The sequence below is a fragment of the Eriocheir sinensis genome, chromosome 14, assembly GCF_024679095.1.
Source record: "Eriocheir sinensis breed Jianghai 21 chromosome 14, ASM2467909v1, whole genome shotgun sequence".
NCBI lineage: Eukaryota > Metazoa > Arthropoda > Malacostraca > Decapoda > Varunidae > Eriocheir > Eriocheir sinensis.
Genome location: NC_066522.1, coordinates 803,919 through 812,812, shown reverse-complemented (window position 1 = coordinate 812,812; position 8,894 = coordinate 803,919).

Sequence of the window (8,894 nt, the reverse complement as noted above, 5' to 3'; positions counted from 1 at the left end):
GAACTGGCGGAGACGATACAGAACACCCAACCTCGAGGAAGATGATTTAGCGAGAGAGGAGATATGAAGTTTCCAGTTGAGATTTTGAGTTAAGGATAGACCGAGGATGTTTAGTGTTGAAGAAGATGACAGTGTTGTCGAAGAATAGGGGATTGGTGTTTGGAAGATTGTGTCGAGTTTATAGGTGGAGAAATTGAATTTTTGAGGCATTGAAGGACACAAGGTTCCTTCTGCCCCAATCGAAAATGATAGCAAGGTCTGAGGTTAAGCGTTCTGCAGCCTCCAGTCTGGAGCCGTGTACTTCCTGTTGTGATGGTCTTCTATTAAAAGAAGTTGAATACTGCAGAGTGGAGTCGTCGGCGTACGAGTGGACAGGACAGTTTGTTATGGAAAGAAGATCATTGATGAATAACAGGAAGAGAGTGGGTGATAGGACTGAGCCCTGTGGAACGCCACTGTTGATAGCTTTAGGGGAAGAGCAGTGACCGTCTACCATAGCAGAGATAGAACGGCCGGAAAGGAAACTGGAGATAAAGGAACAGAGAGAGGGATAGAATCCGAAAGAGGGCAGTTTAGAAAGCAGACTGGTGCCAGACTCTATCGAAGGCTTTCGATATGTTTAGCGCAACAGAAAATGTTTCACCGAAACTACTAAGAGAGGATGACCAAGAGTCAGTTATGAGAGCAAGAAGATCGCCAGTAGAACGCTCCTTGCGGAATCCATACTGGCGATCAGATAGAAGGTTAGAAGTGGAAAGGTGCTTTTGAATCTTTCGGTTAAGGATTGATTCAAAAGCTTTAGATAGACATGAAAGTAAAGCTATTGGGCGGTAGTTTGAGGGATTGGAGCGGTCACCCTTCTTAGGCACAGGCTGTACAAAGGCATACTTCCAGCAGGAAGGAAAGATAGATGTTGATAGGCAGAGACGAAAGAGTTTGACCAGGCAGGGTGTCAACACAGAAGCACAGTTTTTAAGGACAATAGGAGGCACTCCATCAGGTACATAAGTCTTCTGAGAGTTGAGGTCAGAGAGGGTCTAGAAAACATCATTAGGAAGAATCTTAATAACAGGCATAAAGGAGTCAGAGGGGGGATGAGTAGGAGGAATATGCCCAGAATCGTCCAAGGTGGATTTCTTACAGAAAGTTTGAGCGAAGAGTTCAGCCTTAGAGACAGATGAGACGGCAGTGCTGCCGTCAGGGTTAAGGAGAGGAGGGGAAGAGGAAGAAGTGAAATTGGAGGAGATATTTTTGGCTCGATGCCAGAAGTCACGGGAAGAATTAGAAGAAGCAAGGCGTTGAAATTTTCTATTTATAAAAGAAGTTTTGGTAAGTCGAAGAATAGATTTGGCACGATTCCGGGCTGAAATGTATAGTTTTTAGCATGAGGAGTAGAGAAAGTACGTGGAATGTATGCCTCCATTCCAGAGACAATCACCTCTGTGATGCGCAGAGCACACACAGAGGGGGGTCTCTCCTGGAAGCAGTAATCATTCCACGGGAAATCGGAAAAGTACATCCTCAGGTCGTCCCACCGAGCTGAAGCAAAATGCCAGAAGCATCGCCTCCTCGGTGGGTCCAGAGGATGTACAGGAGCGATGGGACAGGATACAGAAATAAGGTTATGATCGGAGGAGCCCAACGGAGAGAACAGTTTGACAGATTAAGCAGAAGGATTAGAGGTAAGGAAGAGGTCCAGAATGTTGAGCCTGCCTCCAAGCCGGTCGGGAATACGAGTAGGGTGCTGAACTAACTGCTCTAGGTCGTTGAGGAGAGCAAAGATGTAGGCTTGTTCACCAGGTTGGTCAGTGAAGGAGGATGAAAGCCAAAGCTGGTGGTGAACATTGAAATCTCCAAAGATGGAAATTTCAGCGAAGGGAGAGTGGGTCAAGATGCGCTCCACTATAGAGTTCAAATAGTCAAAGAGTTTTACATAGTTAGTAGAGTTAGGTGAGAGGTAAACAGCACAGATGTATTTAGTAATAGAATGACAATGAAGTCTTAGCCAGATGGTGGAAAATTCAGAAGAGTCAAGGTCGTGGGCACGAGAGCAAGTGATGTCGTTGCGCACGTAGGCGCATCATCCAGCTTTGGATGAAATTTAGGATAGAGATAGTTGGAATAGAAATGAAACAATTGTTATATTAGTATTATTATTACTATTTTTTTTATTAACATTGTTATTATCATTATCATTATTATTATTATAATTATTATCATTATTATTATTAATATTGTAATAAGGTGATAATAATCCACTACTACTACTACTACTACTACTACTATTACTACTACTACTACCACTACTATCACGACTACTATTACTACTACAACTATTACTTCTACTATAGTCCGTTTCATTCCGTCTGTCCACTCGCGAACGTAGAAGTGGCACCTACGCATTGTTACTTCGTGATTGCGTGAAGATCAATTTCATATTTTCAGTGATATTCTTGAATGTTTGTGTATACAAAAAAAAAAAAAAAAAAAAAAAAAAAAAAATCAAGCCCTTCTATATGAACCGCAAACATGCCGATTTGCATCTATACTATTCTATACAGCCACACGAAAGAACAACTTGTATATCAAACATTATAGTTTGATCATACTCGAACGATCTATAGCCGTTCAGATACCCATATTCCATCTCATTCAGGTACATAAAGTGACATCCGGCTCTGCACGTAAATAAGATGGGCAGCTTAATATTCGAAATAGGCTAGCATCGCATTCAACAGTTATTATTTGTTATTCCATGTCTTTTCGTGTGCTTGTATGTTAGATTATCGATACAAACGACCTTTTTTTTTTTTGTATACATAAACATTCAAATATGTTATTGAAAAATAAGCTTGAATGTCTATCACAAGTTGATTTTCACGTATTCACGAACTAGAAATGCGCAGGTGCCACATCCATCAAACTTCCCGCTCTGTTGGTGGACAGATGAAATGAAACAGACTATACTACTACTACTACTACTACTACAACGGTATCTTTCCTCATAGTCTTTCACAAAGCAATTCATTGGCCCCAGCCCGCCAATGACTGTGGCCGACAACCATCTTTATTTAGTATTACAAACATTATTAAACATATTGTTATTAAGCTAACAGAGCTTGTGGTTGATACGACCATTAACCACCGTCGCCTCAAAGTCCAGGTCGGCAATGTGGGTGGTTTTGGATGCAGGTGACCGTGTTTCCTCTCATGCAGACCAAGGCTGATCTCAGGAGGGAGAGAGACAGCCTGCATCTCATCCAGGCGACCACACTGCTTCTTGGCTGCTGTTTCTTATCTGCCCGTGCTTCGGCCAGTCTTGCGTAGAAGTTCTGCGCCCTTGGTCCCATCCCTCCCGACGTCGTGAATACTAACGGGGTAAAGTAGCCCTTGTCCACATTCTGTATTCTTTCTTGATACGCTCTGTTTTTCTCTTGTTCATTTCTTCTATGGGCTACATCAAGGGTCAGGGCTCTTAGGCAATGGGCCATGGGATCAAAGATCCTAATGTCAAAACACGCCCTTTGTCGACGAGTCCAAAACCCTCTGGCGCTAACATCCACTCGTGCTTCGTTCGTATCATTAGCGGCGCGTCTGGCGAGGTGTTCGTCTTGCAGAGGAAGCAGCATGGGCTCCACGGTCATGTCGTGACAGACTTCTTTCAGCATCTAAGCTGTCACGTCTCTCACTTCGTTATGTCTCAAGCAGACGAAGCCTCCTGTCTTGCATGTCATGGCATGGTTTGGGTTGAGGGGTGAGCCACAGTTACACATGTTTGGGAGCCCATCCAGCCAGACATACCTCAGGGCAATGGCATCTGTGAATTCTTTTTTGTTTAAGTTGAAGCCTTTTGCCCTGATAGGTACTGTGGTTAGTCAGTTCGAAGCGCCCACTTCCTGTGCTATATCCGTCCTCCTCCTTGTGTCTTCCGGGAGTTCTCTCATTAGATCACTCAGAGTGGCTCTCTGTTTTCCTTCTCGGTTCTGGGAGATTTCATTCCTTAGTGACATAATTTCTTGAGGGTTGTCTTCTCCCCTTTCGTTTTGGTCGATAATGTATCCGGTCAAAGAGGTTGTAATTCGGAGTGAGTTCTCGAATTCAAACTGCCAGATTTTGCGGGTTTGCGATGCCGAGCCCACCCATTCTTGGCAGCAACTCCAGCAACCTTCGCTCCTCGTCGCTGGGGCATCTACCATTTGCTATCGCAAGTATGAAGGTGTTTCTGATTGCATCTTCCAAAGGTTTTAGTAACGGAGCAACATCAGGAACTGTCCTCATGAGGTAGTTCCATTTCTGCTTGGCATCGTACGTAAATTATGTGTAGGCTGCCTGCGGTTCTGTTTTGGCGATCTCGCTCAGCCACTGCAATTCGGACTCCCAGCGCTTTACAGTTGTTTTCACATATTCGATTCTGTATTCAGCTGTTCCAATGATTGCCCCGAGGTGTCTTTCACCAGTCACTGACAGTTTCACGTTACTGCCCTGGAATGCGGTTTTGGCCCGATCGTATGCCTCTGGTTTTACAATCACCACATACTTAGTGGCGTTGGGACGGTACCCTATTTTAGGGCCGTGTTCATTGACGAGGTCCCACCGTTTCCTGAGGTCTGCAGACTTTTCTACCCCAGTGAGGTCATTCGCATACGCCACCTGTTTGACGTTGGTTTTTTCATGGCGGATGATGTCCTGCAGCTTCATCATTCCCAGGACAAACATTGCCATGGCCACTGGGTCGCCCTGGGTGGTGCCCTCTGAGGACTGTATGGACCCCCATTCTCGAAGTCGTTGGTCATTATGACTGCTGATGCACAGTCTGGCAGATTCCTTGTACGTATTTTCAATATATTGAACAAAGATAGGGCACTTGAATTTGATGTTGTGCAGTGCTGTGTCCCTATTGATGTTGTTGAACGCATTAGCAGTGTCCACCATCAGCACCGCCTCGCATTCTGGGTCTTCGAACATTTTCCTGACGGCGTGAATGGCAGCCTCATACCCAGCCTGCTGACCCGCACACACTAGGAGGTTTCCCACCACCTTCCTCACGTCGTCCTTCACCATCTCCATGACAGCCTTGCCTACGATCCTCTGGGCACTTCCCCTATCCTGATGGGGCAATAGCCTGTTTTTTTTTTATCCAGCGGGATGAGCCGGCAGGCTGTCAAAGGCTCGAGGTATTGGCAATTCTCTGACGCCAATTTTCTTGCTAAGGCTGCTATTGCGTCAGATCCACAGATGGATGCCCAAAGTTGTTCTTACTGAGGAGGTGTTTCCACCCCTTGGCATCCATGCCTGATGGTCCAGCCGCTCCCTAAGTGTGAAGGGCGTGCCTCCAGATCGCGTCGCTGCTGATATGGTCAAAGACAACTCGATGCGGGAGGGTGTAGTCTCCTGGGAACTTCATTTCTGGGTGTGTAGGTCTAGCATCTGAATGCTTTGATCTGGCGTGTCTCTTCCGTCATGAGAAGGACCCCCGCTGCCTCATCTTCTATTGCCAGTGATCTAGTTGCCATGGCCACTTTGCCTTGTCTCATTTTGTCAGCAAAGTTTCTAGCCCTATCGTTACTGTCATTTTTATGAAGGTTACGTCTGCGTAGTCTCTCATGCAGTGTTTTAGCCTCGTCAAGTAGCTTCCGGACGTACCCATTCCTCCACAGCTCCATTCTTCTTTGTACCGCCTTCACGTCTTCAGATTATTTCGACTTTTTGTGAGTTCGTTGGCATATAAGGTGCGGTAGTATGGCCAGAATCTTTAAAGCGTAGAGAGCGATTTGCGTGGAGTTGTTATACGCTCTAATGAGGGAGGTTTTCTCCTCTATCAACGTTTTGGTGGCGTTACATTTCGGGGCCTCAAATATGTTACCGGGAGAAAACGTTACCACATGATTGTAAGCGTCTCGCACCCACTCCTGTCTCCTCGAGTGTCCACCTCTGCCAGAAGCGGAGCTCGCGCATGGCGTCCTCACCTTGGTCACCCTGTCTTTGTCTCTCGTCACCTGCACCCCCCTCCACCTGATCATCTCCAGGGCCTTCATTGGCCTGTCCACCCAGCACCACTTCTGGTTGCTCATCATTTTCCACATCCTGCCGTTGAGGGTTTGGGTTTCGACAGTTTTCACCTTTCTTACGGTTCACACAGGGTTGGCCTCGTCTTACGCACGAGCACCGAACACAGTTTTGATTGCTAGACGAACAGACGCAACTCTGAGGGGGCTCCATTTCGGTGCCATTATGAGAGTGTATCTTAGTTGTTATTTATGGTGATGAATAAAGCAACAGTAGCATACCCCACTTTGACTCTTGTCTCCCCCCATATACGTACACACAGACATACGCTTACATATGCTTACTCTGCTTTTACGGTAATACTAGAATGGTTGTTTCTATTTCCACTACCATTGCTCCTCTCCATCACTTTACAATCTTACTAATGTACCTGATCCTACACATATGAGCTGAGTAGTAGTAGTAGTAGTAGTAGTGATAACATTACCAGCTGTTCCCTGAGTCGGACATTGTGTTTTATGGCTCCTGAGCGTGGCCCACAGGCGGGGGTGGGAAGATACTGGGCAGCGAGGCGGAGTTGGCGGGGACACGGGAAGTGAGGGCATGGCGTGGGTAGCAATGGGGGGGGGAGGGTCTAATGTTTACCCTCGTCCTTGAAAACTGACCCACTGCCGCCCATCCCGACCCCCCAGCCAGAACTCACCACTCCCCTATACATCACTGGCATTTAAACATATTTGACATACTGAGAAAATATATTGAATGATGTATGTACTTGGGAAAACTATAGCTTTCTCTCCCTTCTCTCTCCCTTCTCTCTCTCTCTCTCTCTCTCTCTCGCTCTCTCACTCTCTCTCCTCTTTCCCTCTTTCCCTTTCTTTTCCTCTCGCCCTCTTTCCCTCCCTTCCCCTCTCTCCCTCTTTCCCTCAGCTCTGGCTTCCAATTTTCCACCTTTCGTCCGTCCGCCACAGAGTCGAGGGTTGCGCACGCCCAACGAGGGAACGTGGGGACACAGTTTGCCTTCTTCTGTAACCACTTACCCAATACGTATCGTTACAACAGTGTTTTTCAAACTGCCGGCCAGCACACGGCCTCTCTCAACCAGCAGTAATTCGTAATTAACACCTGCATTGTCACTGGCACCGAGTTGCACTATATATCATTACATTCACTGCACGTTCACTCGTATACGATGGTATACAATCCAAGGAGGTATCGGCTGTAGTCTAGAACCTAACTTATGACACTAAATAACGGAGCTAATCACAGCACGTCCTCTCCCTACGCCTACTTTACTACTACTACTATTACTACTACTACTACTACTACTGCTACTACTAATGTTACTACTAGTACTACTACCACTACTACTGCTTTATTATTCTTTTTTTACGTTTCACCTATTGTGCCGGTAGACTTTCTTGGTGGGGGCCTGGTGGTCTGCCCCAGCCCGTTCTAGCGCAGCCAGGTGTTTATAGTGGCGCCATCTTGCTTGGATTATGCTGGTTCCTGGAACTAATCTATGAGTTCTAGAGAGACTCTTGAGTCTGGGTTGATAAGTTTGTTCCATTGAACAATGTTTTTAGGTTTTAGTTGCCCTTAACGTTTACACAAAACATATGAATGAAGATTTTGTTTTTTACTTTCATTTTTAAATAAAAAAAAAGAAGCGAAATCGAAGATCCTAAATTTTCTATACCTTCACTATATATATGCATCTGTTTTGTCCAATTAACTTCACATATATTTTATTCAATGCATAAGGAATCATTCATGTTATTTTTTCTCTCGAATTACTCGCAAACCTTTTCATTTTTCTACATACATACATAAACAACATATATTTGTATGTATATTATCAACATATTGCGGCACCCACTACATGTAAGAATTATTTATGCATCCACCACCACAACTCTGATGCCCCTTATCCGTTCCCCGCCAGACACATGTTCGCCTTCCTCATCACTATCATGAGCAAGGCAGCACGGGGGGCAGGCGAGGGGAAAGGAAAAGAGGAGGATGGTGGAGGAGGAGGAGGAGGAGGAGAAGGAAGGGAAAAGGAGGTATCAAATTGCAGGAAAGAGCGGGGAGGTGGAAGGGCGTATCAGTATCTAGCAGCTTTATGGGGAGACATTTATAGTCTTCCTCTCAAAACTATATATGGATTTTTCGCTGCCTCATCTTTATGATATTAGAGGAACGAGTGCGACTTCCGTGTGTGTGTGTGTGTGTGTGTGTGTGTGTGTGTGTGTGTGTGTGTGTGTGTGTGTGTATTGCCACTTTCGGTCCAATATTTGGGCTACCGCCACGTAAACAGACAAAAAATAAAGGAAAAAGTGACTACATGGGTGGCTTCGGTGGACATGTCAACGCACGCTCTCCCTTCGTTCCCTGTCTATCATCATAAGCCATCACACACTGAGAAAAAAAGAGCGTAAATATCAATCAGAGTAGGAGGAGGAGGAGAAGAAAAGACTATTGAAAATATTGATGAACTGAAGGATGTTGAAGAAAGCGAAGAAGACAGAGTTGAATATGAATACCAAAAAAAATAATAATACCAAGAATAAGAGAAAAGAAAATAGCAAGGAAACTATAAGGACAAATGGAACATGAAAGCGAAAAAAAAAAGGAAAAAAAATCGGCAACCCATAACAGTAATAACATATACTAAGATGTCTCAAGATGGTGTGAAAGGATGAACGAGAAAAAAAATACAATAATCATGTAACAGTAACTTAGACCATTTAAGATTTTGTTGAACACGTTGGAAAATATAGAGGAAACGAAACTGAAAAGAGAAGCAAACAATAACAACAAACCAATCACACAGACCTGCATCGATGAGTCGTTCTTCCCCGGGCAGCACCCAGTCGTAGTGTAGG